Source organism: Camelus ferus, chromosome 11 (assembly GCF_009834535.1).
Source record: "Camelus ferus isolate YT-003-E chromosome 11, BCGSAC_Cfer_1.0, whole genome shotgun sequence".
In the NCBI taxonomy this organism is placed as follows: domain Eukaryota; kingdom Metazoa; phylum Chordata; class Mammalia; order Artiodactyla; family Camelidae; genus Camelus; species Camelus ferus.
In genome coordinates this window covers 65,881,196-65,896,912 of record NC_045706.1, presented here as the reverse complement: position 1 = coordinate 65,896,912, position 15,717 = coordinate 65,881,196, and positions in this window count along the sequence as shown.

The following is a 15,717-nucleotide window of genomic DNA, read 5'->3' as shown; positions in this document are numbered from 1 at the left end:
TCAGTCTAGGGCAGGGCCTCCTTGATGCCACCCCTGTGTGTTAACTTGTCATGTTACCCACCCCAGTCCTTCAATGTTTGCTCCTCAGTGAGTCTGTGAGCCCCATGAGGCACTGTCTGGGAATTCAGCAATGGCCAAGACAGTGCCTGGTGCAAAATGGGTGCTCAATAAATATTTGGAGTTCTTTCATCTAACCAGTATTTTGAGAACCTCTCTATGTGTGGCCCAATTCTAGGTTATGGAAATACAGTAGATTGAGGCAGTCAGATAATTAACAAGAAGTTAGTACAGGCATAACCTCATCTATACTGTGCTTTGCTTTATTGAGTCTCACAGGTGTTATGTTTTGCCAAACAGAAGGTTTGTGGCAACCCTGCCTCCAGCCTGTCTGTTGGCACCATTTTTCCAGCAGTAATTGCCTACTTTGCGTTTCTGTCACATTTTGATAATTCTCGCAATATTTATAACATTTTTGATTTTATTATGTTTTATGGTAATCTGTGACTATTGAAAAAAGATTATGACTTGCTGAAGGCTCAGATGATGGTTAACATTTTTTTAGCAGTACAGCATTTTTTAATTGAGGTATGTACATTTTTTAAAAAAATTTCATTCATTCCATGACTATTAAATTGAGGTGTTGCACATATGGTGAATAAATCTTCAGAATGTGGCTTGGTGAATTTGGGGTGTTTTGGTGGGGGTAGGTAATTAGGCTTATTTATTGATTTATTTTTTAGTGGAGGTACTGGGGATTGAACCCAGGGCCTTGTGTATGCTAAGCACATACGTGACCACTGAGCTATATACTGCCCCCCATTGTTTTTAAACATAATTCTATTGAACACCTAATAGACTCCAGTATAGTGTAAACATAATTTTTATATGCACTGGGAAATCAAAAAATTCATGTGACTTGCTTTATTTCGATATTTGCTTTATTGTGGTGGCCTGGAACTGAACCTGCAGTCTCTCCGAGGTATGCCTGTAAATGACTTAATACCTGACGTGATAAGTGCTCTGGAGAAAAATAAAGCCAGGAAAGGGGAGAAGATGTGCTGGGGGCTGGGGAGGGGGTAGGATTTGCTATTTTAAGTTGAGTGGCCAGGGACATTTGAACAAGCAGACCTGAAGAAGCTGAAGGATGAACATGGGCCTATTGTAGGGAAAAGCATTCCAGGCAGAGGTGATGGCAGGTGCAAAGGCCCTGGGGCAGGAATGAGGCACGCATGTTTGAAGAGCAGCAGAGAGGCCAGTGGGGCTGCAGCAGATTGACCAAGGGGCGGCAGCAGGACATGGTCACCTGAGTGATGGGGGCTGGATCAAAGGCTGTTGTGAGGATCTCAGCTTTTACCTTGAGTGAGATGCGGCTACTGTGGGGCTCTGGAAAAGGGAAGGACACAATCCGATTGGTGCTCTAGCAGGTTCCTGCCAGCGTGATGAGCACAGACCATTGGGAGCCAGGGTGGAGCAGGGTGGCCAGGGAGGAGGCTCTTGCAGGGACTCCAGGCAAGAGGTACTGGTGCCTGCAGGTGGGTAGCCATGAGGTGCTGGGAGGGGTCCATAATCTGGATGAGTTTCAAAGGTGTTGCTGGCAGGATTTCCTGGATGGGGGCTGAGAAGAAGGAGTTGGGAATGACTGGAGGTTCTAGCTTGAGTGTCAGGAGAGTGCTGCTGTCATCACTGAGACAGAGAGGCTATGGGGGCAGGCTTCGGGGAAGGTCCAGAGTTTGGGCCTTGTTAGTTTTGAGATCTGCTAGACACCCAGTGTGTTGTTGGCTGGGCAGACGTAGGTGTCCGGAGCTCAGAGGAGAGGTCTGGATGAAGAATAAATCTAGCTGCAGAAAGACCTGGAGATCACCAGGAGAGAGCGTGTGGACACATGGTAGACCATAAGAGGGAGGAAGTATCATCCTGGGGCCACTGGGGCTCCTCCCCCTGCTGGGACATGTATAGATGGATGGCCAGAGCCCAGAGGGCTGCTGCTCTGTAAACAGGTTCAGGATGACAGAAGTTAGTGTTTAATCCAATGCCTTGGGGTGTACAAAATCCTTCCCTGCATCGGAGTCTCCTTGCTGCCAGGTGTGCCAGCTGCTTGGCCTCCCTCCCTTGGTCAGTGTAGCTCGACAGATGGGTCATTTATTCAGTAGCCTTCACTGAGCCCTATGATGTGCCAGGCCCTGGACAGCCTCTGACGATCCCGGGGAAAGTGAGGCAGGTCTGCCCTCCAGGCCAGGCCAGGCAAGGGCAGGATTCAGATGGCCAGCTGCAGGGAGATCTGTGACTGCCTCACCATGACCTTGGCTGTTAGGGAGGGTGGGCTATGATACACTGAGGATGGAGGAAATAACCTGGAAATTTCTCAAAAGAAATCCCTTAAGAACTCAAAAATCTCCATGCTACCATATTATCCAAATTATTTCTCATGCAAACTATCTATTCATTAAGGGTCCATGAGGGGATTGAGGTGGGGACCTGAAGAAGTGAATTCTGTGCCCCACAAAGCCACTCAGAGACTCAGGCTGAAAGAGGTTTCACCATCTTGTAAACTCCATCATTTGAAAAAAATATGTGGTCTTCTCAATCCCATGGATCAGAGAAGAGAGAGGTGGGATCATGACACATGTTTTTTTCACTGCTTTATATGTCATTTCTGCTCACTCTTTTATTGGCTAGTACTGGTCACATGACCCTGCCTAGCTGCAAAGGGTTTGGGAAATGTAGGGGAGCCAATGGAATTCGTGTAAGCATTCATTTCTTTGCCACATTCCCTAAGGTGGCTGTTGTTCCTGGTTCAGGAAGCAATCCCAGAAAGATTAAGTACTCTTACCCAACATTATAGAACACACACTGGAGAGAAACCATATGGATGCTGTGAATGTGGGAAATCATTCTCATTTAAATCAGTCCTTACTGTACATCAGAAATCACATACAAGGGATTAGCCCTATGAATGCTGTGAATGTGGGAAAGCCTTTCTCAGAAAATCAGACCTCATTAAACATCAGAGAACTCACACAAGGGGAAAGCCTTATGAATATAACGAATGTGGGAAATCCTTCTCTGAAAAATCAACTCTCACTAAATATTTGAGAACTCATACAGCTGATAAGCCCTATAAATGTATAATGTGGAAAATGTTTCTGCTACATCTCAGGTTTCACAGAACATCATAGGAGACACACAGGAGAGAAACCTTTTGGATGTAATGAATGTGGGCAAAACTTTCATCAGAAGTCAGCCCTAATTGTTCATGAGAGAACTCACGTAAGATAGAAATCCTATGAATGTAATGAATGTGGAAAATCATTCTGTGTGAAGTCAAAACTCATGCACATCAGAGAACACATTTAAAGAGAAACTCTATAAACATAATAAATGAAGGAAATCACTCCGTGTGAAGTCCAGTGTTTATAGAACATAGAACACAAAATGGAGAGGAAAATCTATTTATATAATTTTGAGAACACCTTTGATCTAAAATCAGTTCTTACAATACAGAGCAGAGAACTTATATAGGGGAGAAAATCACATCTGGACATAGGAACATTTTCTACTGAAATTTGGACCATACTGTATATGAGACAACTGAGTGGAGAAAACCTATTGTTGAAGGAATACAGGGCACCTTTTGCCCAAAGCCACACCTTACTAAACATCAGAGAAATCAAATAGGGTAGAAACCTCTATAAGCATTTGCTGAGAAGACTACACACAGGCTAGAGGAAATGCACAAGCTATAGAAAATTATAGGAAAACATTTACTAAGAGGTGATATTTTATTGGATTTGTGTGAAATATTTTAAGTAGCATCTCAGTGGATATCAGATAGTAGTTACTAGAAAAATACTTTTAAGTGAATGGAAGCTTTAAGTTAAACCTAAGATTATCATACATCAGAGATGTTCAATTGCAGTGTCTAGCAATTTAGGAAACGTGGAGAGTGTTTCCATTTTAGCACTTTGCTTTGTTAAAATACAATCTGGACCATTGCCTGGTATACTGTTCCTTTCAACTTAAGGTTTTAGATGTGACCTGGAGCTGGCGGTTGTAAACAATTTGAAGGTTTATTGCTCAGGCATATGTGAAATAAGGAAAGGTTTTTGCAGTGGACCCACCAACAAGAAGACATTCCGATGTCCAGGCAGAGAGAGAGCAATCCTGGTCTTGGTGACATATATAGGACAGGAGACTGCCAGCAGGATTTTTAAAATAATTCTGGGGTAGACTAATTTTGAGTGGCTTGTCCGGAAGTGGTGGATTGAAGGGGCAAGGTAGGTTGCCTTGAATGTAACTTACTAGCTGTAGCGGAAGTGGGTGAGTATAGAACGTAGGTGATTTCTGCCCTGCCAGTGTCTTACCAGTTTGGCCAGCTGTCATCCTGCTGTGAGTGACTTATTGCACCCAACGTTATTTCTCCACATACTTAACACTTCTCACATGAGATACAATGATTTTTTAAAAGCAAAAATTCACGTACAAACATACACATTGTCAAGTACGGAGCTTTAAAAAGCACAAATAGATTCTGCTACTCAATAGGCTATAGTAGCTTTCAGCAGACCAGTGCACTCACTAAGGACAACTAGAAAAGCAGTTCACAAAAAGTATATTTAAATGCAACCTGTTGTTGCAAAAGCAGAGAGGGCTGGTATGCTAAAATTCAGGAGGGGAGTAAAAGACAGAAAGTAAACAGGAAAATGTAGCTGTTTTACCTGGGAGCACTTGCCAGTTCTGGCTATAGGGAGGAGCCTGAATATTGAGCTTGGCTCAGGCAGAGGGTTATGACTTGGTGGCAGGGGAGGGGAGATGTAGGGTGCAGGGAGACCAGAAACCAGTGACCAGCAGAACTTTGGCAGTCAAGGCTGGAGTGAAAATTTTTGAAACATGGGAGGCTTCAAACCCATGGCCAGTTTCTCAGGATTTTCAGAAGACTGACACAGGGCAGGAATCTGAAAACCTAAGCTGAAAAACACGATTAGTTTTTCTTCCATTACTGAGGGAAAAATGAATAGAATTCAGGAACTGCCAGCAGGCTGGGCCCTTGGTGAGCACAGCATGCTCTCAGTGACAGCGCAGGGTCAAACCAGAGGTAGACCATACCTTACCAAAACTGCAAACAATTCCTGACTCATATTTAAAATACCTCCCAGAAAGAAAACTCATGGGAACAGATGACTTCACTCCAGTTATTCCAAATATTTAAAGAAATAGTACCAAGCTTTTATAAGCTCTTCCAGAGAAAGGATGAGGGGGGTTTTCCTGTTCATTTTATGAGGCTAGTACAACATTGATACCAAAACCTATAAGATATTTCAGGAAAGTAAATGTACATTTCACTATCTTATGAATTTAGATGCAAATCCTGAAATGAAAAAAAAAAAAATTCCAGCTATATCAGTGGATAACATATCTTGACTAAATGATATTTATTAGAGGAATCAAAGGATGAATTTAATATTTAAAATCACTTGATTTGGCCTTCTATTCCCCTTCCTCTCAGATTCTGCCTTCTCCCTTGCAATTTGTACATTTCTCTCCTGCTTTCCTGTCCTAGAGTGGGAGTCAGAACAGCCCTGACATGGGGGATGAGAAAGGTGTTGAGGTGATGTGCCTCCTTGCATCAAAAGTGCTGAGGGCAGATGGAAGACATGATCAGCATGGCTGAGATGCTGGTAACACTGGGCAGATAAATAAATGTACTGAGGGTGGTGAGAGCCAGCTTTCTCACTGTGGTATCTGTAAACACAGAAGGGGAAAGCTAGAAAACCACCTGAAGTGTTGGATTGGAATGTAATTCAGATTTTAAGTACACAAATCGAGTAGTGCTTGTGGTTGTGTTTTTGCATTTGTGTGCTGAGAGGGCATAAACACAATGACACCCCAGTAGCGTTGAGCACACCAGGTGCCAGGTGATTAATTTTAAATACTATCCTCCCACCAATAAAAGACCAGGCCCCTGAAGTGATGGCTTATTGAAAGTCAGAGATGGGGAGAAATACAAGATGATCCTGAATCATCTTAGCTATTAGACAATAAAATGTCAAAGAATTATGGAGACATGTTAAAAGGACAAAAGAACCATCTTGTGCAGCTTCCAATGGCCAAGTCTGAGACAATTTGAACATGAAAACAAATGAACAGCGTCAAAATGCAAGAGATGAAATAGGAATCCATTAATTTGTACTGACATAAATATTTGAATCCATAAACAAAGGAAAGCTTTATACAATGCCAGCTAATAAATGTAGGTGGAACAATGGCAATAGAAAAACACTATCTGGTAGCCATCATACTGGTTGTTGATTCAGTACATAGTTGATGACACAGTCTAGCGTTTGTGGGTAGAGGTTTGATGGACAGGATGTTGGCATAATCTCCAAATATTTCCCCACAAAATACTAAACCACAAAGGTGAAAATGGTGACAACAACATAATCAGATGATCAAAGTTCACTTCACCAGCAGCAGAGCACATCAGTGTGTTGTACCCCTGATGAGATGCACTGAGAAGAGCCAGCATCACTCGTGCTGTATTCCTGCTAAGGATGCGTGGCCAGAGTGTGCTCACAAGGAAACATTAGATGAATTCACTTGAAAGGATCTTTCACAGAATGGAAAGTCTATGTTTAAATTGGCAAGGACATGCAAGGAAAAGACTTCCAGATTGAAGGAGGATGAAGATACTTAACAAGAAAACAAAAAGGAAGAATAGAACATTGGCCTAATTCAGAGTGTGTGGGTTCAATGGTAGTGTCTCTTTCCTGACTTGGTTCAGTAAGCAAGTGTTTTTGTTTGTGGAAAATACACACTCCAATATTTAGCAGAAATAGAGTCTCATGTCTGCAGGTTGTTTTCAAATGCTTTAGAGAAAGAGGAAAGTGTGTGAGTGAGTGTAGAGGTAGGAGTGCAAGCAAGTGTGTGAGGGACATGGAGGAAATGCAGTGCACAGTTGGGGAAAAGTGAGTTTTCTGTACACTGCCTGTGACTTAAAGTCTGAAGTCATTTCAAAGTAAATATGTAAACATTTAAGTTAATTGATGTAGCCTAACACATTAGTAGAAAAAGACAAGTGAAGCCTTGTTAGTATCTCAGTAGATGCAGAAAACATTTGAAAAAACTTCACACACCTTCATGATCAGAAAAAAAAAACAAAACTAAACTAGGAATGAAAGGAAACTTCATTAAAAACAAAACAAACAAAATAAAAATCATACTAAGATAAATACTGGACTGTTTCTTCCTGATATTAATAATGAGACAAGAAGGCTTGTTACTGCCACTTCTATTCAACATTGGACTGAAAGCTCTAGCTTGGTCAGATCAGTAAGGCCAAAAAGATTTTTAGAAAAGGTGTAAAAACATTTAAGATTGAAATAAAACTCATTTTCAAGTGATATCATTGTATTCATCAAAAAGTCAAAAAATTCTATGGAAGAGATATTAGAAATAAGTTAATTTAGCAAACTGACTATATAAAAATCATATTTTTGTGTATAATCAACAAATAGAAAAATTAAGTGATACCAGGACAATTGTACCCTTTCTGGATTGGGTAGCATGGGCCAGACTTACCCTCCCACCTGACAAAATTGGGTAAAAGAAAACAAAAATAATTATTTTCAAGTCACTGCATTGTGATGGTTACACAGGTATATTTGTTAAATTGTATCAAGTTGTACAATTCAAATATGTGCATTTTAAATACTGTGTTACATTGCTGTTAAATTTATAACAGGCCTAAAACAGTACCAGAAATCTAAAAACTTAAAAAAAAAAAAGAAAAGAAAAGAAAAAGAAAGAAATCTAAAAACTGCATCACAAAATTGAGAAGTTAAAAGACAAAAAGGACTTTTGATGACTTTGAAGTCTGGTTTCTTCCCAGATTGGTTGATTCAGTGCTCCCCTAATCACCATCCAACAGCTGGTTTTGTTGTTGGAAATTAGCAAGTCTGAATGTAAATAGTATATGCAGATTCAGTGACCACCAACAGCTACGTCAATCTGAAAATGGCAAAGTCAGTCTACAGGACTTAGAGGGCTAAACAACAAGACTGTTACAGGCACACCTCAGAGTCACTGTGGGCTTCGTTTTGGACCACTGCAATAAAGTAAATATCACAGTAAAATGGGTCATAATTTTTTTGGTTTTCCAGTCATATAAGAAGTTATAATTACACCATAGTTTATAAAGTGTGCCATAGTTTTATGTCTAAAAAAAGTACTTGCCTTAATTAAAAAGATACTCTATTTCTAAAAAATGCTAACCATCATATGAGCATTCAGCAACTTGCAATCTTTTTGTAATGGTAACATCAGGGATCACTGATCACAAATTATCATAACAAGTGAAAAAGTAAGAAATAGTATGAAATATTGTGAGAATTACCAGAGTGTGACACAGACACATGAAGGGAGCATGCTGTTTTCTCCCAGACCCCATCCCCAACCTGAACCCCTAGACCCACAGCCCTCACACTCCCCATCAGTCTTGTCCTCAGGAAGTCCCACCCCTTTCTTTGAGGTGGTTTGGTGCAGTTTAACCATTTCTCTAATTCTGGGCCCAGCCTACTTTATTCGCAAAATCTATGAGAGTCAAACTTAATAGGCAAAGTTCCCAGGAACAAAAAGATAACAGGAAAGATGGAGCTGAACTCCTATTGGTGAGGACATCCCTGAGGGAGAGGGAGGCCTTGAGGCTGGGTGAGGAGGCCACAGAAGTGGGGGTGGGTCAGGGAGGCTCAAGGCTCTTCTCTGCCACTGCTTGGAGCTCATCTCATTGAGGTTTTCCAGCTAAAATCTGCAGGCACAAGATTCCCCATCTGGCTGGACAAGGGCAGATCACCCAGGCCCGCCTACATCCAGGAACTCTGCTCTGGGCACCAGGCTCATATCAGTGGGGTGGGGGATCCCTAGCTACACAGGGCCTGCCTGGTTGTGGCTTGCCCGTGGGTCAGGGCAATTATGGACACGGGTAAGGGGCTGCTGTCCATACAGTTTATTAAGATGCACACAAAGCCTGCCCTGGTCCCACTGTGGAATGTGGATGGCGGGGCTACCGGCCCATCTTGAGCAACACTACCTGCGGTCAGCCCCTCACCTCCCATCCCAACCTGTGTGTGGCCCCAAACTCATGGCCTGGACAGGGCTGTGGGGAAAAAACACTGCTCTGGAGAATACTTGGGTGTTAAAAGTACCAGAAGCCCCTCCCAATCCCCACCCTGGGCACATGGCAAGGACTGTGCCACCTTCTGTAGCACAGTGATCACAGGCCTGGCTGGGAGTCCTGGGGGATCTAGCCACCTGCTCCTTCCCTGCCAATGCTCAGGCTGGTGAGAAGTCCTGCAGTGATGTTAAAGCAGGCAGATAGCTGGATAAGAGCAGAGAAAGACACAGAAATAATGGCAGATTTGGACAGAAAGGAGGGCCACAGGCCAGATGCAGGAAACCATACATCATATAAGCACCAGGGGTCCCTGGGCAGAGAAAGAAAAGCAGGAACCTCTGGGCTGATAAGTGGTCACAACTTTGGGGGTGATAAGCAACAAAGAAAGGTGGGAAAAGGCAGGAATTTCCAGTGTCCGAATGTAACCTTTTGCACATTATGCCCTCATTTCAATAAAACTAGACTTGCAGATTAGAAGAACTCACCACTGGCCAACACCATGACACTTCCCATCCAGACTAAATAAGGACAAAAATCCCTCCTCCATTTGGGGAGGTGGAGTTGGGATTGAAAAATCAAGGAATATAATCTCAGATCCTTCCCTCCCTAAATAATACACAAACCATTTATTTTTACACCCTATGTAACCAACTTGCCAAAGAAACTCGGGGCAGCCCCTCACCTGAGGCTGCCTGCTCTTCCCCTGGGAGTGTACTATCCATCCTTTAAAAAATTCTCACTTGACTTTTTTAACCACAGTGTCTTGCCTCTGAATTCTTTCTGGGACAGGACAAGAAACTGGAACACCAGTTACATCCATCAGCAACAGAATCTTGCAATATTTTTCCTTTCCAAAGTCTGGCATACTTTGCTTAGTGCACTTCTTCAAGATTCACCCATGTTGTAGGAGGTATCAGAACTTAATTCCTATGTTTCCTTTTTGCATTCCCATTATGTTAATTTTTTTCTTTTTTTTTTTAACACCTTTATTGTGGTAGATTCCTGAACAGTAAATGACGCTTACTTCAGATGTACAATTTGATGAATTTTGATAGTTGTATACACCAATGACACCATCACCACAATCAAGAAAGCTAACATTTCCATCACTCCCCAAGAGGAGGAAATTTAAATACCCAGCTTATACCTTCCCACCCACATTACCCGCTGCTAAACCTAAGTTTAGAACTGAATTCCTTTTCAAGGTAGAATAATATTCCACTATATGAGTTCACCACACATGATTCCACCATTCATTGGCAGATGGACACATGCTGTTTGCCCCCTTTAGGCTGTTGAGAATAATGCTACTGTGAACATGGACCCTGGTTACAATTCTTTTGGAAATTTAGCTGTACAAGTGGAATTGCTGGATCAGTTGGTAATTCTGTGTTTAATTTTGGAAGCCCTGCCCCTCCTCACTGCAGCTGAGGCTGTCAGAGGTTACAGGCTGGCATCCAGAAGTAGCACATCAGGCCTTTCCCTCTCCAGTCCCCCTTCCAAGGATTGTGGTGTGTGAGCTTCCCCTGTGCCTAAGGGGCCCATTGGAAGGGAAGACAAGGGAAGAGGAATATGAAGACACCTTGAGTAACTGAAGGTTTTTGTTAAAATTGATGTCAAACTCTAAACTGGGCAGAGAACATTTAAACAGTTCTGAAAAATACCTACTAAATTGGACCAAGTATCCTGAGCTAGGAGAACATTATAATAGGGCCTTGAGAGCAAAGTTCAATGCCATTAAACACAATTAATTTTTTTTTCATTTGTGGGAAATCAAGTGGGTTTTTCCTTTTGACATTGTAGTCGAAATGCACACATTATAAACTCAGTCACAGAAACCACTAAGATCCTTGTAGCTTGTGATTCATGCCATTTCTCACAAGGAACTGGAGGAGGCCCTGTGATGGAGAGAACTGAGGGAGCCTGTTCTAACTCCTGTCATGGCCCCAGAGGGCCCTTCGGAGGAGGTGACACTTGGGTGGAACTTTGTCAAAGTCAACCCAGAGGTGAGCTAGTGTAAGAGGTTCCCAGGCAGATAGAAGTGCGCACAAAGAGGCCTGGAGGTGAAAAATAGCTTGATGTGTTTGAAGAGCAGAAGCTATTTCATAGTAAATAGAGCATGATGATTAAGGAGGTTGCATGACCTTTCAGTTTTGATCATAGGCCCCCACTCCTTTCAATTCTTTACCCATTGCTCATAGGTTTGAAAATAAAGTTTAATTTCTGCACTCTTGAGACAAGTTCCATCCTGGTCCTGACTTCCCTGGCCTCCCCCTCTGTCATGACAGTGCACACCCTTCCCATCAGCCGTGCTCACCCCCATGCAGCCCCTGGACATTGATGGTTCTTTTCTCCCCTCTGCCTTCCCTTCTGCCTGGGACACTGGCCTCCGTCTTCTCTACCTGCCTAATTCCCTTCCTGTGTTTGAAAACCCAGGTCCTGCCACCTCCTCCAGGAAACCTCCCAGGTTGAGGGGCTCACCCCCTCGGCACTTCTGCCATTCTCTCTGCAATGGTTGGTTCTTTGTCTTTCTGTCTGAGTGACTGCACACTCTTTCAAGGCAGTAAGCAAGGCTCATTACTCATGTTTGTGTCCCTGTGTTGACCTGGTCAGAGTTAATATCTCCGCTGATGTCTCCCAAATACCTTCTGCACCCCAGGTCCTCCCTCTCGAGCTTTACGCCCACACATCTGCCTTCCTAGTAGATACGTCCATGCAGTTGGCCTCCAGCAGTGGTCCTGGGGCCCCAGGTTCACAGCACAACCACCTGGAGCTACCATGCTGCCTGAGGGTGACAATTGCTGTGTCTCTTCTCAACTCGGTCTGAAGTCAGATGAGTGGCTAGAAGTCAACTGTGGTGGGATGGTTCCCACCACTGAGTTGGCAGACACTAAAATCAGGGCTCCTACCCTCTCCCCAGGAATGAGTTGTTAAACACTGACCAGCACACCCTTCCTGGGAGGGCTGGAGGGTTTGTTAACACCCAGATTGCTCGCCCTACACACCCAGAGAGTTCCTGATCTAAGAGGTCTGGGGTAGGGCCTGAGAAATTGCATTTCTAAAAGTTAACAGTGACACGAGGCAGCTGGACTCAGAGTCAGAGCCCTACAGACAAGTTAGCATCACGTCCAAAAGGAAAGCCATCATCTTTCCCTCAACCTGCTCTTTCTGTGTGTTGTGTGTGGGGAATGGCAGCACCATCCACCCAGTTTCCTCTGCCAGAAATCTGGGGATTGTCTCCCTTTTGTCTCCCTCCACTTCTGGGCTAACTGATCACCAGATCCTTAGTGTCACCTCTCCTCAATCTTCCCCCTCTGATTCTTCCCCTTCTCCCCCACCTCAGGGCCTGGGCCCAGCCTCATTCACACTCCCTCCCTCCTGTCTGTTCCTGTGACAGCCTCCCAAGGAGGCACCAGCTTCCCTCCTCACCTGTTCTGGTCCATTCTCCGTGTCACTTGGTACCATGGTCCTGACGAGCTAAGCCATCAATCCCATCATATGATTCCCCATTCATTCCCTTCAGAAGAACTTCTGCCTGGAGGCCTCCCATCATCATTCTTCAGCCCCCACCACCATCAGGGCTGGGCAGCTGTGTGTCCTCTGGGATCCCTGCACCCTCTCCATCCCCATGGCTTATTGAAGTGTATCAGGTTTACAGTGTTGTGTTAGTTCCTGCTGTATAGCACAGTGATTCAGTTATACATGTATATATATTGTTCTTCATATTCTTGTCATTATAGGTTATTAATAGTTACTGGATATAGTTTCCTGTACTATAAAGTGGTCCTTGTTGTTTATCTGTTTTCTGTATAGTCATGTGAACCTGCTAATCCCACACTCCTACTTTAACCCTCCTCACCAACACTTTCATCCTGGTAACCATAGTTTGTTTTCTATGTGTGTGAGACTGTTTCTGTTTTATAAATAAGTCAATGTGTATCATTTTTTTAGATTCCACATACCAGTGAAGTATTTGTCTTTCTCTGCCTGACTTACTTCACTGAATATGATAAACACCATGTCCAACCATGTTCCTGGAAATGACATTACTTCATTCTTTTTTATGGCTGAATAGTATTTCATTGTGTGCATATATGATGTCTTCCTTATTCACTCATCTGTCAGTGAACATTTAGGTTCCTTCTCTGTCTTGGCTGTCATACATAGTGCTGCTGTGAACATTTGGGTGTATGTCTAGGAAACCTAGAGACAGTCATACTAATGGAAGTCAGTCAGACAGACAAGAATACATACTACATGATATAAATGATACAAGGCATCTAAACAAACTGCAAATCTGAGACCACTTTATAATGAAGTCACTGGGAGAAACTGCTCCTCAGGGGGTTACAAGCAAGCTGAGCTACTCCAGCTGAGTAAAGAGCCTCTTGTTCCTGGTGACCTCACCTCTGGTTCTACCAGGACTGGGCCTGGATAAAACCTGACAGCCAGCCTCAGTCTTGGGGAGAGGTATTTAAAGACAGGAACATAATGGAACTACCAAATGAGATTTTCAAGTCTGTCTGGTGATGACAGCCACCATAAGCCCGTGTGTCCCCAGGTCACTGCATGTCCAACCGAAGTTAAGATGGCAGACAGTTTGACCAGAGAAGTGGACAGTTTCCCTGCCCACAGCACCATGGCAATAAGTGTGCACAGTGGAACCAGACTGCCTTTGCACCCAGGTTCAGCCCTGCTACCTGCATGGCCTTCAGTTGTGAGCTCTGAAATCCAAGCCAGGGCCTAAGACCACTCATTTAGTTTGCTTTGGAAATTAGAAACCCTGAGACTTCAGGGTGCTCTTGCAAATCCCTCCCATTCGGGAGCAGTGTTCTGCTGGTCACACAAAGTATGAGTACTGGCTTAGAAACACACACACACACACACACACACACACACACACACACACAAAGACAAACACAGACAGAAATGCACCACTGTACATTACATAAGGATTATAAGGTAGGATCAGAAGAGGAACAGAAATGGAGGAGGAAGTCAGAGGAAGATAACTTGGGTCGCAGGCAACACGTCCAGGGGACATCACTCTCCAATTTTTTAGGCCTTATTCCACTTGCACCTCAGGACGTCCCTGGAAGTACTTACTAGAATCATTCCCACTGTGCAGCTGGGGAGACACACGGGCCTGGACACACACCAGGACTTCCCCAGGATGGAGAACAGGTAAGTATGAGGGGTGGAGTCTGGAAGCCAGGGCGTCTCCTCAAAGCTGCATGCAGACCCTCCCCGGCAGCTCTAGAGACGGCGGGGCTGCTATAACTGTGCAAGATGCGGGTTTGCGTGGAGAAGGGCGTGAGCAGGCAAGCAGCCCAGAGGGCAGTGTGTGGAGGTGTTGTCTGAGGAGGGGCTTCCAGGAAGTGGACCCCAGGAAGTGACATCACATCCTTCACAGACCCCAACCGAAATGGAACCTGGTTACCAGGCACCCACATTCTAGTGACGGCTCCAGAGCCAGCGCACTTGGCTGGAGACAGTTGAAGACACAGGATGTTCTCCTCTTGTTTCCCGGTCTCCCGGGGCTTCTCCGCCAGGAAACCCTGGACTGCGAGGTTCTTCGGTGGCTGTAGGCGTCTGTGGAACCCTCCACCCAGACGCCTGTGGCCTATTTTGCACAGGTCACCTAAGGTAACGCAGGGTGGCCTGGAGAAGGCCAGTGTGGGACCGGCCTCCATTGGGGGCCCTCCCTGGGCAGGCCCGCTTTCCCTCATCTCCATGTCGCTGAAGGGGGACTTGAGAGGAGGTGTCCCCTCTGGGCAGGAATGGCTTGTTGAACACTTGGTAACCTGGTGGTCCTGTCATGGCCGCACCCAAGGACAGGGCTGAGAAGGGGGAAAGAGGACTCCTGAGGGGCATCTTCTCTGTGTCAATGGGAATACAAGGCTCCCACTTTGTCAGCTTTTCTGCCCCTGAAGGAGGTCTGTGCAGACAGTGGTGGATGTGTGTCAGGACTTGAGATTTCTTATGGGTCGGACAACCAGACAGGGTTCTGACGCTGCTGCCTGGACTCTGGGCACTGTATTTACAGGACTCAACACACGGGACGGGACAGGACCTGGTCCATGGAGAACCCCGCTCCACCTCCCTGCAGGAGACGGAGGTGCCCCACGACAGCAGCAGAGCCCAGGATGCGCTTAGGGTGAGTGCGAGCGAGGAGACTCCACGCCCAGGAAGCCCCGGGCCCCACTGCTGCCCCGCTTCTCCCCTGGGCTGCCTCTTAAGAGAGCTGCTGGCAAAGGGATCTGATGCCCCGTCTCCCCCATCTGCCAGTCACAACCCAGGCCCTTCCTTGGCCAGACGCAAAGTCAGTGCCCACATATGAGTCCAAATCTCAGAAAGAGACTTGGACAGAACTTCAGTATATGTACAGTCAAGGGTGTTTCTGCATTTTTCTACACGCTGTCCTGTTTCTTCTGCATCCCCACGTGTCCACATTAAACTGAAGATCCTGAGCCCACCCACCCCAGGCTCAGCCGCTGTGTTCTCATCCCTAGAATGGGATGTGTGACAGCAGTCACGGGGATGAAGTGGTG